The following is a 15,319-nucleotide window of genomic DNA, read 5'->3' on the forward strand; positions in this document are numbered from 1 at the left end:
ACTGGACATGCGCGCCTCGTCCCCCTCCCCTTCCCTCCCCTGCCCCCCCCCCCCCTCTCTCTTTCTTTTTTTTACTCTCTCTCTCTCTCTCTCTCTCTCTCTCTCTCTCTCTCTCTCTCTCTCTCTCTCTCACACACACACACACACACACACACACACACACACACACACACACACACACACTTTCTTCGCAGCCCGTGTGTCGTCTGACAGATCCGCGCGCGTCTGTCCCCCTGCATGCGCACAACTCGGGAGCTGATGTCGCGTGTGCGTCGATGACTGACAGCGCTGAACTCGACTCGCTTCCCGTTTGCACCCAGCACAAAGGAGAAAGGTGCAAAGTTAAAGGGAAGAAGGAAGATCTCTGGGCGCCTTTGAGTGATTTCTTGTGTTGAGGTGAATGTTCTTCCTTGGTTCTGTCTCGGCTGCCCAAAATCCATCCGGACGCAACGGTTTCAAACCGGCTTTCGGTGTGTACCCCCCCCCCGCCCTGCAGCAGCAGCAGCAGCAGCAGCGTACGGGCCAGGTGACGGGGGGGGGGGGGGGGGGGGAAAGCACCGCGGGACGGTGGCGTCTCCCGGGAGAGGGAGTGGGGGTGGGGGTGATGGGGGTGGAGGGGTGAGGGGTGAGGTGAGGGAGGGATGTTAGACGTCGTCAAAATCGCACGAGCGCAAACATCTGGACGAGACACGCTGGCAGGAAGGGAGGAGGGCGAGCAGTGCTTCTCTCCCACGGATTCAATGTGAATCCGTGAAGAATCAGATGAATCAGATGAATCAGACACAACATGGACTTCTAGATGTATTAAAAAAAAAAAAAAAATCAGACTAGCGCAGTCTCACATGATGAATTATTCATAAAATGTTGCCGCGTTCCATAAAACTGTGGATTTAGCCCTCTGTTTACGAGTTCCTGCAAAAAAAAAAAAAAATGTTGGAAAATGTTGCATCATGGGAAACATCCATGTTGAAACCAGAGGCCAGAGACCCTGTTTGGTCTGTTTACTATTAACCAACCAGCAGCCTCCGTTACTGCCGGACTCTGTCCATGGTGCTGAAGTCTGACTGCACGTCAAGCAGACAGCAGGTTGGGAGGAAAACAAACCAGCTGCTCTCTTTCGCTCTCTTTCGCTCTCTCTCTCTCTTTCTTGTGTTTGAGCATCATGCCCCACGATTTCCTGCACACACACACACACACACACACACACACACACACACACACACACACACACACACACACACACACACACAGTCTGCAGGTGAAGCAAGCGTCACAACGGGAAGCGGCGGCACAAATCAGTTCAATCTGGATGAGTGTGGGGCAACATCACTGTTCTGACATCCTGGGCGAGAATCCCGTTGCACAAAACTGGTCAGTAGCTACAACAAAGTCCCTGATCTTTGTGTTGAGTTAGCAAGAATTCAATCATTTGCCATTTTTTTTTATTTTCAGCTCAGCTGAAACATCAACGTCATCACGTTCACTGCAGCTCCAGCTGACATGACTGACTCCACGCTGAGTCAACTTTTGTCACATTACTGTCGCCGCGCGCTCCATCCTTTTTTCCTCAGCCACTAGCACTTGTCCCGTAAGCCCTCAGCTGTTGAGTTTCAAAGAGGAAATGAAAAAAAAAAATCCCCTGAAGCGATCGGGCGGCCGCCACTGTAAATGCACTGTACAGGCGCGTGAAAAGGTGCCGAGGCTTGTGGCGCGGCGGCCAGCTTTCAATTTTCTCCGCTCCCTCCTTGTGAATAGGCCTAATGCATTTCCAGAGGTCCTTTGCATTGTCGCACGCACGCTCACACAAAGACGCTACTGGAGGCCTCCTGGTGGGAATATTCTCCTCCTCGGCTGCTGTTGAAAAGGCGACTTTAAAAAGGGACGAGTCTCCCTGAACTCTCCGCGACACCACTGGCACTGACCTCTCGCAGCGCCGACGTTTAATCACAATACGCACTAATTACTGGGATGCATCCAGCTTTTAGTTGTGATTGGGAATCCATACTGGGAGAGAGGGATGTGCCCCCAGTGCTGGCCAGTGGACAGAAGCTATTCTTTGTGCATGGAAGACCCCCAGATGAGGTCAAATTGACTTTACGAACCGCTTTCTAACCGTGAGTTTTGTCTTTTTGCTGTCAGTGAAATAGTGAAAATCTGTCCTCGATGTCCTTTGGTTGCTCCACTTGTTAGAAAGTGAGATAACCAGGAATGGTTCTAATACCTGTGCTAGGTCAGAGACCACGCCCCCAGCCCAGTCTTGACCGCCCTCTTCCAAAAAAACGCTCAGTTCTTTCGTACCAGCAACGTGGCAGAATATTTTCTTTCCTCTGCTGATTGTTTCAAGGAAGAGATCAGGAGACTGTTACCTTTAATCACTCTTGAAAAGAGAGAACCCGTGACACGTTTGTAAAACACTGCCGCGTTTCAAGGAGAAAAGGGAAGAAAAGAAAAAGCGAAGGATTAATAATTCGTCGGCGCAGCTCAAAGGAAGGAGGTCGCGATTGCAAATCCCGCCCTTGATCTTTTTAATGGCTCCGTTTGTTTTAGCTTCGGAGGTATTTAAGTCACGATCGGTGTGAAAACAGAGACTGATGAACACAAAGCCAGCGTGGTACCAAATGATCCAATGGCAATCTTGCAGAAATAATAATAATAATAGTAATAATAATAATAATAATAGTAATAATAATAATAATAATAATAATAATAATAATAATAATAATGATGATGATGTGTGCAGACATCGTCTGTATTCGGAAATTAAACATTTAAAAAAGGCAAATATTTTGGGTGTGAGAATGATATTTATTTCATAACAGTGACCCTCTTCTCAATAATGGCCCACTTCTGAAATGATAAACAAAACAAAACAGACTTTTGGAGCATGTTGTGGAGTTGTTTTGAAACAGCACTCTGTGTTGCCTCCAAAGCTGTATCGCGTAACCCTGGGACACATCCATAATTTAACGCCTAATAAAATCGCAGCGATAAACTGGTTTTTATCTAGCAGCCGTTCTGGCTGAAAACGAGGTTTTTGTCGCGTTCAGGGTCACGCTGAACTGGATCCACACTGACGTGGGAGGAACACTTTCTTACTCGCGAAAAACAAGCACTGTAGAAAGAGGAAGCGACGGCAGGCGGCTCCCACCTGTCCGCTCTGATGCAGCCGATTCTGCCGCGTCTCGCACGACATCCAATTGAAACATCAGTATTCAATACATCTAAATCCATTCATCCATAGATCCTTCGCCCGGCGGGCAAAACTGGATTGACCAAAGTCAATTACTCCATTCACAGTCAATACACCGCCCCCGCAATAAAGACCCTTCAACACAGATAGATGCCTTCAGGCAACCTTGTGATTGATGTTCTGATGTTGAGCTGAAAAACACGCCTGGTAAAAAAAAAAAAAAATAGAAAAAAAAAATTACACAGCGGCGCTGACGTATCTATCTCGACCGCCCTGAGGAGGCTTAGCGTGTCCCGCCTCCTGCCAGCATGGTTAGATATGTTCCAAAACAAATCCAACAGGAAATGAGCAAAGGTGCTCAAGGCCAGTGGACTGTTTTCACTCCCTTTAGCACTTTAAGAGGGTGGACGTTAACTGATTTAACAACATTGGTCAGAAAATAAATTGGAAAAGGAAAAAAAAATAAAAATAAATCACAGCTATTACAATAGCTGCGTTACATTTGCGACTTGCAGGTGTTTCCATTGAATGGTGTGAAGCACATCAGCCGTCATTCTGGTAAAATCTCATTTGTTGTCAAGAATGGTTGTTATATTTTTCTCTTTGATTATACTTGATTGACCTTGCTTACTTTGATTACTCCATCCAAACATAACATGCCATTTTCACTTGAAGTGAAATGGTCACGTGACCCCGTACATCACGCCCTGTGACATGTAAATGTGAAAAAAGTGTTTCCATGACACTTTTGCGATACACCTCTATAGGAATACGTCTGAAAAACCAGAGAGCATAAAAAACATTTAGGGATATTTCCGAGGTTCACTTGATTTTTGCACTGTCGTTCGAAATGTAACCCCAGTCAGCGAACAAATGTAACACAGAGGGCAAATTCCGCCGTATGAACATGTGACCAATGAAGTGTTTCCTTTTTTTAATCAAGGTCCCAGACTAAATCCTCCAGTCCATCCTTCCATCCATCCCTCCCTCCCTGTGTCAAAGGTGCTGCTGCGGCCGCCGCCCCTCCCGTCTGACGGCTTGCCAGAACCGCTACTTCCATCAGCCATCCATCCTTCCTCCCCCTCCTTCCTGCAGCCATGTGATGACTCATCAATCTAAACGTCCTTGTCCTCCCTCCCTCCCTCGCTCCCTCCCTCCCTCGCTCCACACACCTACTCTTCCACAGCTCCTTATCCTCCACCCCAGGCTCGTGCCCTATGACTCATCCCGCCTTGACGCTGCTCCGCAAACTTTCCATCCCTCCATCGGCTCTGCTCCGCTACTTTCAGCCCCGTCATGGTCGTCATGGTCGTCAAGGTATCGCTGTCCACCAGCCTCCCCTGTTACCCCCCCCCCCTCACTTCACCCCCCACCTTCATCCCGCCACCTCTCCTCTTCCCCCGGGTGGGTTTGTGTGCCGAAGCTCTCACAGTGCAAAGCCCGACTTCCTTTCCATCTATTTATTTAACTACTCATCTATCTATTTATCTCGCCTCTCTTGATTTCTGCTGGAGAATTTTTCCGCCTGCCTTCTCTTCTCACTCAATTCCCGCTCCTTCTCACTCGGTGCCGGCGGCTGGCCCCGCCTCGCGTCTTTATTGGAAAGGCACAAAAGGAACATTAGCGGATACAAATCAATTGATGGCGTTACAGTGTGAGGTTGCAGCCGCGTACCGGTCACATTACCCCCGGTGAGGCGACGATCGATGCCAGTCGATGGCTGCCGGTGAACAGTGCGTTTATAACAGCAGTTGCTCAGCCGCCGTGACTGTGGCTGATGTTCTCCCTTTGTCTGCGTGGGTTCTCTCCGGGTTCTCCGGCTTCCTTCCCCCACTCCAAAAACATGCACGTGAGGTCAATTGAAGACTCTAAATTGTCCATAGGTGTGTATGTGAGTGTGAATGGTTGTTTGTCTCTATATGGCCCTGCGAGGAACTGGCGACTTGTCCAGGGTGTCACCCTGCCTTCGCCCCTAAGACAGCTGGGAGAGGCTCCAGCAGACCCCCGTGACCCTGAGCTCGGGAAGAAGCGGGGATGGAAGATGAATGAATGAATGAATGAACATTGAAGCTCCACTGTCTCAGTAGTGTCACTGGAGTTCTGGGGCTTTCAAAGGATCCCACTCTGCAAGTAAATCATTTAATACATCTACAGTAGTCATTAGTTTCTACGGTGGAAGTTTTTCAAGATTCTGAAAGGTTTTCCGCTAATGGCACCAAAGTTCTTTCTGTTGTAAAGTTCCTATTGAGAACCTTTATTTCCTGTGTTCTCTCTGTTGAATTATGGTATAAAAACGTTATCTTTGGAAAAACCAACACCTGTCAAAGTGTTTAACTTTACATAATGTAAAAAATAAATAAATAAATAAATAAATGAATAAAACCAAACTCAAACAAACACATCCTCGGAAAAATGGTAATAATGTGTCACAGCAACTCGTTCTCGCTCTGTATGTGTGTATTTTTGTGGTAGCGAGTGTGTGTGTGTGTCTCACAGCGGTGAGAAACTGAAGTGGGAGCCCACGCGTCCCTCTAATTTCACAGGCTTTTCTTTTTTCCCACAAGGCTTTGAAGGTCTCTGCAGAACACGCTGCGCCCTCAATGCTGCGGCCTCTCCTGCACTCCAGTCGAGTCTGAACCTTCTGCGACGGCCAAAACGTGACTTGTAAATAAAACGGCGACACACTTTGCCTGGGTGACAGAGTGGCGGCGCGATGCACCGACGCGAGAGGGAAAAAAAAAAATGATGTATGTGATTTTGCTGCTGCGCTCACCACTGGCCAGGAGGCAGGCAGAGAGACGCTTTTTAAAGACAGCTGTCGACGCTGCACAGATGCTGGAAGGTGAAAAATACTTGATTTACTCCAAAGCTCGCAAAACTTGCATTGTAGCCTCACACAGCACACAGAAAAAAAAAAGTAAAGGGAACAAAAGCACAAATGTTGGACGGCAGTCTGACGGAGTCCCAGTGGTATTTTCATTCTGACAGAATGAACAGACTGAGTTTGTTTGGTTGCAAATCAGTCGTGAAGCCAGGAAACTTTTCTCTGTGTAAACCAACCTCCACCACCGTGAGCCAACCATTGCACTGTTTCTCTTCCACATTCATTTGACTTTTCAAGTCAAGAACAAACATCATCAAACAAAGGTCATCACATCGTTAGGTTATCGCCTTGTTTAAAACATTTCTGGAAATTCACTTCATTCCGCACCCACCGCTCTCACAGGGGAAATAATGTTGGGATTATTTGGAGGTATTTCTCAACTTGACTGGTGGTCGTCACTTTAAGGGTGATGTCATGACCTGCCTCTTGGCCACAACAAAAAGGGAGACAAAACTATAGCAGATATTTTAAATAAGGCTTTAAAATGTGTTGTGTTAACTGCGGAGGAATCAGTGGGCGTGTAGGGTGCTCATGGGTGGAACGTGTGAACAAATGTTGGGTGCGAGCAAACCAAACGAGGTGCTGACGTGGAGTGCAGGGAGAGTCCTGCACCAGTGGGGGAGAGAGAGAGAGAGAGAGTGGGGGAGAGAGAGAGAGAGAGGGAGAGAGGCTGCAGGTGCTTCAGTAATCACAGCACACCAGGTCCAGGTGTGCTGAGTTACTGAGGTGGGCGGCTGCAAAGCATCACAAGTTGACACGCCCACCAGAACATCCCTGAAGACACTCCAGGGCCGTGTCACAGTGAAGAACTGGCAGGCATTGTGGGAGTTGTAGTCTCCCAAGGGGCCACATGTGGCCCGCAGGCCTCGGGTTTGACACACGCCGTTTGGCTGAGAACAATCAATACAACTACTGCTGCCACCGCCGCCGCCGCTGCTGCTTTAAGGTTGAATGAGCAAAAGTGCATCTTATAACGTCTTTCACGTCTTTCCAGATGAACCGAGGGGACCGCTCGTCCGATTTCGGACCCCTTGTGTTCTGCCTCGTGAGCGAAATCAATACAAATGAACCAGGCGACCCACTTCCGGCATCTCTTTAGCTGCTGGCAAAAGGGAGAAAGAAATATTAATTCTGAGTGGGGACAGAGCCGCCGCTCTCATCGTCACCAAAATACCTCTTTTTTTCCCTTTTTCTTTTTTTTGTTGAGCATTTGTGCGATTTAATCATCTCCCACTCCCAGAATCTACCTCCTGTTGCTTTGCAGTGACCCTCCGTACTTTGGCACGTTTCAGCGCATCCAGAATGTGAGCATTTTCAAAACGTTTTGTGCTAGCGACTCCGGCGCCGAGTCTCGGTGCGAGTCGTCGCAGCCTCGTGCTCACCAACTCGGGCTATTTCGACGCGTCCTTGCGGGGAAGTCGCGGAGCTGCCGGTCGGGGCTCCTTGCCAGAACCATTAAACGCCTTTCCCCCCCGGGGTGACTGTCAAGGAATGATTAGCCCCTTGTGTGCGGCGGTCCTTGCGTCTTCACACACACACACACAGACTCATTCACACACACACACACACACACACCTTGTCTGAGCGCTCTTGCTGGGTTGCAGCGAGCGCTCAGGCTGTTTGACAGATCACAGGCTGCACCGTCCCCACAGGCTGGCAGATGGCTTTAAACAGCCTGGGTAATATGGACATAGGACACACACACACACACACACACACACACTGATGCTAATGCATGCTTACATCATCATGCAAGTATGAATGAAATCTAGTGCATCATTTCTGCACACATGAAACATTCAGACGGACGGCCGAGTGTCTCTCTGTCTCTCTCTCTCTCTCTCTCTCTCTCTCTCTCTCTCTCTCTCTCTCTCTCTCTCTCTCTCTCTCTCTCTCTCTCTCAGTATTGTGCGCTCGCTTTAATGTGCTTTCAGCAGATGAATGCAAAGGCAGAAAAGGGAAAGAAAAACACTCGGCGTCTCTCGCTGGGTTCTGTGCCAGCTCCTCTCTGCTACTCCCCGATTCTGCCACGGGGGCCAACACAATAACATCTGGGAGTTCACACTGTGTGTGTGTGTATGTACACTATATGTGTGTGTGTGTGCGTGCGCTAAGAGAGAGCAGTGCATTTGCAAAAAAAAAAAAAAAAAAAAAAAAAAGAAAAGAAAAGAAAAAGTGGGCCCATTTGTGCATGTGTTAGGGAGCGCCGGCTCCTCTGCAGGCCTGCCAGGCTAAACGTCCAACATCTGTGGCTTCAGATGTTTTCTAATGATATGCTAATGGAGCTGGAGGGAGACGAGCGCCGAGGCTAATGCTGCGGTCACAAACCTCGGCCTCTTCTCTCGATTCGCCCCGGATCCAGCAGACAACCTGGGGCGGCGCTCAGACGCACAAGACCAGTCAGAAGTTTGGACACCTGTTTCTTCTTTATCTTTACTACTTTCTACACTGTAGATACACATTCGAGACGTCAAACATATGACCAAGATATGTCAAATAAAAAACGTTGTGTACCCAAATATGTTATGTTATTTATATTTTATATGAAGGGTGACGATTCTAGATCGTCTAAAATATAAAACTTGTTTGAGTTATTTCACACTTTTTCCATTTAGTACAAATTCCAGATGTGTTTATTCATAGTTTTGATGCCTTGAGTGACAATCTACAACGTAAATAGTCATGGAAATGAAAGAAAAACCATTAAATCAGAAGTATGTGTCCAAACATTTGACTGGTAGATGTACGCCCAACGTTTTTCAGTGCAACACACAAAGAGGATCGTTACGTTTGGGCTGTTTGCTCCCACGGCGGTGGAGTTACAGTTAGTGATGTAAATGTTTTAACACTGGCTGTTGTCGCAGAGTGACGCTGGGGTAAACTTTGGCGTAAACTTTTAAGAGTTTACTCTAAATTAAAAATGACGCCATTGCCCTATTAAGTGAGTTTTGTGGTTGCGTAAAGTGTTGTGAAGAAGCGGCGGCGAACGAATCCTGCGGATGAAAGCTGGGGGGGGAGCACTTGAGGAATCACTGTCGGATCACCGGCCAACTTGTAATTATTCTTGCAGCCAAGTTTCCCCCTGGCTGCTTATGGAGACATCTGGGAAGATACAAACGGTGGAAACAACTCTGGTTAAAAAAAAAAAAGAGGCAAAAACCTCCGCATACCAGGGTTTTTTTTTTTTTGCCAAAACTCTCCAGAGGGTAAAACCACCTTCACCCCAAGACAGCTGGAACCAGGATAACATACATGTTACTGATGCATGTTATTGATCTCTTCAGGCTGCTACCTGATTGGATACTGCTTTTTGAAAACCCGACTTAGAAACAACGTCACCTTTTCTGGAGTTTGTGCAACACTAAGCACCTGAACACCCCCCCCCCCCCCCCCCCCCGGCATCACACCACATGACTGTAAACAAGCTATTTATGAACAGTCTGTCAAAAGGCCCCTTTCTCAGCCCAACAGGGACATTACTATGGGATTAAGACCAGGAGCTCAGCCTGGACCTCCATTGGATTTGTGGTTTCTGCTGCAAACTCCACAGCCTTGAAGGGAAACCAGTGACGTGGAGGAGCAGAGCGGTAACTAACAGGCAGAACCTCACTGCCCCACCACCACCACCACAACACTGCTGCATGCTGATAAACCTCATTTGAAGGGAAATTATGACCAGTGGGCAAGACATCTGGCAACCCGAAGAAAAAGAGCAGGAGTCTCGGCCGCACAAGTGATAACGACACCTAAAGGGTGAGTGTCTGTGTTTCTGAGGGGTGTTTTCTTCACTTAATGTGTTGCCGCGTTAAGCAAATGGCAGTTTCAATTTGCCCGGCGCCGCCCATCAATTAATTGGCAAATTGGCAAAGCGCAGCAAAAGATAAACTTCCACTTCAAACTTTAATCATATTGTCCTCGCTAATATTCTAATAATCCTTCATGCACACGTGCGGCCTCAATACCTGCACGACTGATTATATTTATTCTCTGTTGAGAATAAAGAGAGAGTTCTGCTGTTAATGTGTTGGCAAATGTGGGTCAGTATGGAAAAAAACAGGAAAAGACAACAGAGTACGATGGAAATGATGTTTTCTCCTGTCAGCAGGAAGGTAAATCATGGCATTTCAGCGGGAGGTTGCTAACAGAAGGCTAAATATGCAGCGATTATGCAAATTGACACCGCTGGGGTTCCACAATTAAAATAAACATCTGAATGAAAATGGGCGCAAAATGGACGCTTTCACAATCATTGGTCCCTATTCAAACATCCTCCGTCCACAAACACCAGGAAACGCAGTATGATGCAGTATTGACAAATGCAGACGCCTAAATAACTCACAAATCAGAATTATTTTTGTTATGCATTTGCTTACGGCAGCGGCTCCATCTGTCAGGATCAGCTGCTCTTCTCCTCTAAAACAAAAAAACAAAAAGCCCAACGACGACGCGTCGCGTACAAGCCCGTGGCGCGTTTGTGTTTGTGAGCGTGCGCTGGAAAGCAGGTGCTCATGAATATTTCATGAAGAGGGGAGCGTTCCAACGACGCGCGGCCGCCGTCCTAAACGCGAGCCGAGAGGCACCGCCGCCACCTCGCTTAACGAGACGAGTGGCAGCGCGTGCGTGAGAAGGTGTTTGGGACAAAGACAAACGGGAGGCGGGCCGACCGAGGAAGCTGAGCTGCCACTTCCTGCCTCGCGCGCTCTCGAAGGCGGCGGGAGAACGTTTAGCCCAACACGGCGGCGATCAGCCGGCTCGCTGGCGGGAAACGGAGAGAACACGCGGGCTTTCTTTCAACGTGAATAATGGAAGACTTGTTTGTTGTCACTGTAAACTGCTGGAAAAACACTCGCGCCAAGTGCACATAATGGCCACGTTCTTGCATGGCGGTACATTATGCATAGCACCCGCGTCACAATGTAAACCGCGTTGCCCCCCATTTCAAATTATGTGAGACGTTTGCATCAGCGTGGAAACCTTCATTTCAAAAGGAGGCAATAAAGTGCACACATTTTTTTTATTTTAAAAGGCAGCAATAACCAAAATGAATTTTTTTTTGGACTCCAACACTCAAGAAGGCTTCAAAACTCTATTTTGAACAGATACGCGTGTGTGAGTGTGTTTGAGGTCATGTTGAACATCGTCATCCAGTCAGGTGGACCCTGGACATATTAACAGGCTGTTTTATACAAGAAGCGTTAAAAAGCTCCAAAAACAAAATTTAGAAATTTGCCCCTTTGACCTCAAATTTGGTTTCATTGTTTTTCGTGATTGCTTGACTGATAGTTTGATTCAAGTCGACCGGACTCGTGGGGAGGGGGGGGGGGGGGGGGCACATTCTCTCAGCCAGGAGCACTTGAAAAGAGGTGGTGAGAGCTGCCCACTGGTGATTGGCTCAGTGGCATGTTGATCTGTCCACAGCAGTTTACAGACCTGACGTACGAGGTCACGTGACAAAATATCTTTTACAAGTAATCAAAGTGAAAAATATAACAACCATTCTTGACAGCAAACAAACGTACACAAAAGTAAAAGTAATTCTCGTCAAATCTCATCCCGCCACCAGAATTACTTACAATGCGCTTCACACCATTCAATGGAAACACCTGCAGAGTGCAATTGTACTTTTTATTATTTTGCGAAAAACTGTTATGGAAACGCAGCTGTTGAATGTGTAAAACGGCGACTGAGGGACCAAAGAATCCATTTTAATTGGATAGTATGTCATTTAAAAAAAAAAAAAAAAAAAATACTGTGGTAAGGATGTAAACTATGCGTGTTATTTGGCCGTTAACAGCTCCCAGCGCTGCTTCCACCAACAAACACCTCGGCTGACACCAACTACAGACCGTGTTTAATTAGCTATTTCCTGAGCTAGCAGGGAGCTAAATGCCAGCCATCCGTCAGCAGCGGCTCTCCCTCTCCCTCTCCTTCACTCTCATCCTGCCTCTATCTCCAACCCCCCCCCCCCCCCCCCCCCTTCCCCCCCATCCCTCCAGCCTTTTACTTTAATGTCCGGGGGTCTTTCTCTCGGCCCCGCCGGCGTTTCCCACTTCTGCCCTCCTCCCATTAAACGATCCCGACGCTCACACATCACTCACCTTCACTGCGTCCCATCACACCCACTGTGAGTGTTTACACTCGCCCCCCCCCCCCGACTCACCCCTCCTCTCTCACCCTCCCGCCCCCTTCTCACCCCCTCATTAGTCCTGCCCTCCGTCTCCGCCGCTGACTGAGTGCCGGCGGTGGGAGGAGCTGCTGACCTTTCGCGACCTTTTGTCGGCGGCGCCGCGAGCTCGCTCCCCGTCGCCGCGCACACATTTAGAGGCATGAATAAATGATAAAGAGCTCATTAGAAGTTTTTATTTATTTATTTATTTTTAAGTAAAACAGCTGGTGTAGGTGATAAATACAAACACGCTGTGGAAATATTAGTAAAAAAATAAGTTCTGGAACATCTGGAATTCTGAGCCCATAAGCTTGTCGAGGTTTGATATTGATTTTGAATTATATTGATTACATTTTTTTTTTGACCTTGAAACAGAAACACTGAATTTTAGATTTGTACCATGTTTAAAATTATATTTTTTTCCCCCCCTCTTAAATCCAGTTGCGCACAACTCAACTTTCAACAACAACGACGACCCAGAGAGCTACAGACATTGTAAAGTAGATGGTTTTAAAGCCCTTTTTTCCTGATCAACAAGCAGCAGCATTTAGCTCACTGATCTGTGAGTGTCACCTTATTCATCAGCTGTTAACGAGGTGCAGTTATTGCATTACCTGCAGCTGCTTCAAACTGTTTCAGTCCAGGGACGAAGAAGATGCAACGGTGAACTTCCTGGAGGACTTGGCTTGAGAAAAACAGACTGGCTGACTGACCGGCTGGCTGGCTGGCTGGTCAAACTGTGCAGCAAGCTGCACTTTGACGGGTCAACAGCAGGCTAAAGGACTGAAGGTCGAAAGGTTGGAGTTCTTCTCAAACAACATGGCAGAGAGACGCACCAGCAGGTGCTGAAGATCAGCGATCAGAGGGAAGATAGTGCTGTGCTGCTGTAGTGAGGAGCTCATGAAAGCCAGGTGAGCTTGATGGCTGAGCCGGAGCAGGTGTGGAGAATGAGGTCACAGTGCAGTGGGCGGGGCCAAGGAGAAGGGCAGGCAGTCAGGCAGGAAGAAGAAACTGGAAAAAAACAGGAAGACAGGAAGTAGTTTTCCCCAAACTGCAGGTTAAAAGTGTGTGTGTGTGTGTGTGTGTGTGTGTGTGTGTGTGTGTGTGTGTGTGTCGGGGGTTCTTCTACTACCACAGAATAACTAAACCAACCCAGAGAGGGAGCGAGCGAGGGAGGGACGGGGGAATGCAGCGAAAGAGATCATATTTTTATCCATTTTTTCCCACTCAGAGCCTTGTGGCCGGTGGCTTTTTATTCTCTCCTCTCGTTTAATTAAGAAAGTAATCCCTCCTTCCCCTGAGCTCCTTCTCTCCGAGGCTCGCTCCTTGTGGCGGAAGCGGCGTTTAATAAATGATCGTGACGATAATGTGGGGCGACGGCGAGCTTTGTGTGGGTGTGCAGACGTGTGGCCGTTGACGTCGTGCACGCTGACACACACACACACACACACACACACACACACACACACACACACACAGCACGGCGGTGTCGCTGCAATAACATTACCGTCTCACTGGCCACCAGGATGAGATTTTGAAATTTGCAGCAACGATCAACACTGCAGCTTCATCAGTTTTGCCCTTCAAGCAAAAACGTTTCACCTTTTTCAGTCGTTGTCTTTCACCACAAAATAATCTGAAAAAATAGTGAAGCGACAACATGCTGAGTGCGTGTCTATTTAATGATAGGCCTTTTATTTTCTTCAAATGTAATCCGGCTTCACTGAAAAATAATTGCCGTTGCCTTCAAATCATTAAAGTCCTGCTGTGTGACGACAGTGATGGCGGCATTTTAGTGGCATTTTTACTTGCCAGCCGTTAAAAATGTGAAACATACCATTTTAAAACAATAACTGTAGATTGTTTCTGTCATTTGTTTCGTAGTTGAACACCGCATTAAGACCACAGGGCAGTGACATGAGGTCAAATTCACCAGCTCGTGGATCACAAGGGGCGCTTCATCCTGGACGGATGTGATTGGTCCACTTGAACGCGGCAGTGAGACGGTTTGTCTTTTGCCTCATTCGCTAAACAAACACTCGGTGGCTTGTTTACCCAGCAGACGGGTGCGATAAATCCAAAAAGGATATGGGAAACATTCCGTCTGGTGAGCCAAGTTAATCATTTTAGCGAAGGGATTTGGAATGCAGCCTGGAAGTCTCTCACTTTCCTTACAGGGGCAATAAAGTTCATAATGCATTACACGTAAGTGCATCAGTAGCAAAAAAAAACAAAAAAAAACAGGAAGAAAAGATGACAACCTTTGCGGTAGAACTGATGGGTTTCATCCTGAGCGAACTGAAAGTCGACCGCGTGGACTCCTGTGTGTTCACCTGCACACCCAAGCATCGGGCCAATCACAGCTGTCGGCCCCACTGAGTGCCAACCGATGGAAGCCGTCATGCTTGGTGCTCGTTGGTTTGATATAAAAAATAAAACAGAATCTCCCTCGTGAATGATTGGGAAATGGTTGCAGATGGGAAACCCTGCACTTGAAATGTTGCAGGGCAGCATGTTAGCGCGCGGCGGGGCTCATGCCTTAAGTAGCTAGCAGCTACTTTGAATCAGTGTTAAAGTGTGTTTGCCCCGCGGGAGCTTCAGTCTAAGATTAGCATCTGTGTGTAAAATAAACACACAAGCCTCAGCGAAGTGCGCCTGTGCGTGACGGCGGCGCGGAGGCGTCGGAGTGAATGGGCGGCTGATGCTCGATGGCATTTTTCGAGCGCTCGACGGCGCACATGAGCGCAAATGAAAGGGGGAGGAGGGGCAATGAGCAGAGTTAAATGGAGGAGCGGCAGTGGGGGCGGGGGGGTGGGGGGCGGGGAGCAATGCGGGAGAGGGATGGAGCGCAGGAGAGGGAAAGTGGGAATACTGGAGGACGAGATGAAAGGGGGGAGGGCGGAGCGTGAGGAGGAGGCGGAGACAAAAGTGGAGAACAGGACGGAATAATGGGAACATGAAAAACTGGAGAGTGGGGTTCAGGGAGAGATAATGGGGAGGGAAGTGGAACATGGGGGAGGAGGTGGGAGAACGGGAAAGAGCCCGGTGAGGGAAGAAGAGAGAGTCGGAGGGAGAAGGA

Source organism: Nelusetta ayraudi, unplaced genomic scaffold (genome assembly GCF_046127955.1).
Source record: "Nelusetta ayraudi isolate G7.1 ecotype Tasmania unplaced genomic scaffold, CSIRO-AGI_Nayr_v1 ptg000120l, whole genome shotgun sequence".
Taxonomy (NCBI): Eukaryota; Metazoa; Chordata; class Actinopteri; order Tetraodontiformes; family Monacanthidae; genus Nelusetta; species Nelusetta ayraudi.